The sequence below is a fragment of the Eurypyga helias genome, unplaced genomic scaffold (assembly GCF_000690775.1).
Source record: "Eurypyga helias isolate BGI_N326 unplaced genomic scaffold, ASM69077v1 scaffold11153, whole genome shotgun sequence".
NCBI classification, from domain to species: domain Eukaryota; kingdom Metazoa; phylum Chordata; class Aves; order Eurypygiformes; family Eurypygidae; genus Eurypyga; species Eurypyga helias.
Window position 1 is genome coordinate 34,654 of NW_010239236.1, and position 1,995 is coordinate 36,648.

The 1,995-nt window shown below is 48.0% G+C and overlaps 1 protein-coding gene across 1 annotated transcript in view; it reads left to right on the plus strand.

The window, feature by feature from the left end:
* The window catches only part of USP7 (ubiquitin specific peptidase 7 (herpes virus-associated)), a 41,157-nt gene that overhangs the window by 3,884 nt on the left and 35,278 nt on the right, over positions 1-1,995 (plus strand). The window lies entirely within an intron of this gene.

Consider the following 1,995-nt stretch of genomic DNA (forward strand, 5'->3'; position numbering starts at 1 on the left):
GAAATCAAGGAATACAGGCAAACTTTCTCTGAAGCATCTGCAGATGCTGCGTGGGCTGCCTTTTTTAGCTGACACCGTAGCAGCGCTGCTGCATCCTTGTGCTGAAGTGCTCTGAAAGCTGCATCAGAGGAGGCAGAAAGCAAACTCGGTTGGCTCATTTTTCAGAAGCTTAGACTAAGCCCAGGAGTACTGATCTGGATCATGAATAAGGAGGTGTTCTTGAGCTTTTTTGAGATACACGTGATGGTTATTAAATTAACGGTGTTCTGGATTTTTTTGATTCTGCCTGTGAATCAAGTTTGAGCATGTACAGCTCCTTTGGCTGCAGCCTATCTGGCTCTTGGTTGTAGAGCAGCGCTTTACTCTTGTCAGCAGGCAGTGAGTAGGTAAGATGGGTAGGAAACAGTTTTTAAGTAGGCGATAGTCTACTGGTTAGCTACAATTACACGTAGGGAAGAGGAGGAGAAAAACCTTTGAACTCGTCTGTTACCCTGGGCTGTCAGCTTCCTCCATAACACAAAGGTCATTGCAGGTGGAGAGGAGAGAGGAAGCTGGTTTCTGCCGTAGTGTTACTACTTTCAAGAGGTAATTGGGAATGCTTGGAGCTGTCAGTCCATACACAAATAAGATCAACTGTGTATCCAAGATCAGAAGTAGGACAGCTGCTTGAAAAGAAAAACCTTTTGCAAGGGAGAAGAATGGAATCTGTTAAAGCTCCCCAGCAGTATATAGCGTTTACCATGTTGCATGTTGTAGTCAAGAGAGTTTCACCTTTTCAGTAACGTAGCAGCTAGGACTCACCTGTTTTTTAAAAAAAATCATTCAACACTGTTTTTGGTACCATGCAAAGCTTCCTGAGCGAACGACTGCTTTTCATGTACAGAAACAATACATTAGTCTATACTGTGTGCCTTGTCACTTAATTTCATGATCAGATTTCTGGCTTGGTGTCCTTGTACCTTAGTGCTTCTGGTTTGGGGCGCAACAGTTCTGCATAACCCATGGGGTGGTGTGATAATAGCAGTCTGACCATGGGTGCTGTCTGCTGCCCTGTATGCTACTTGAAACTCCTGACAGCCAGTAACAAATTTTTCCATGTCACACAGCTGTTAAGTTGCAACCATGGAAAAGAAGGGGAGTGTCTTGTGATACTCTGTACTTCATCCCTGCGCTGTAAAATTGTTGGGATGAGTTGCAGGTTTATGCTCCCTGTACGCAATACGGGGCATGACAAAATAAAGAGAGCCCAGCCTTGTGGCTTCCTGAAGCTGTTGCAGTCTCCAGCATCCTGTTCCAGCTGTGTACAACAGTGTCATGGTTTAGGCCCAGCCGGCAACTCGGCACCACCCAGCCACTCGCTCACTCCTCCCCATGGTGGGATGGGGAGGAATAAATGTGAGGAAAGGCTGGTAGGTCAAGACAAGGACAGGGAGGGATCATTCACCAGTTATGTACTTTGGTAAAACAGACTCGACTTGGGGAAGAAAAATCAACTGAATTAGTTACCAATCAAATCAGAGTAGTGTAATGAGAAATAAAACCAAATCTTAAAATCCTTCCTCCCACCCTTCCCTTCTTCCCAGGCTCAGCTTTGCTCCCCGTTTCTCTCTCTTCTTCCCCCCAGCAGCACAGGGGAATGGGGGGGTGGGGTCCTTTCCACGGGAGGCAGTCCTCCACAGACCTCTCCAACGCGAGACCTTCCCACAGTCAGTTCTTTGTGAACTACTCCAGCGTGGGTCCCTCCCACAGTGTGCCATACTTCAGGAGCAGCCTGCTCCAGCCTGGAGTCCTCCACAGGCTGCAGGTGGATCTCTGCTCCCCCGTGACCCTCCATGGCTGCAGGGGCACAGCCGGCTTCACCCGGGCTGCTGGGGAACCTCCATCCTTCCTTTCCTCACTGACCTTGGTGTCTGTGTACTTGTCTCTCTCACATCCCACTGTTCTCTCCACTGCGGTTTTCTTTGTTTTCCCCTCTTACATATGTTAATCCCAGAG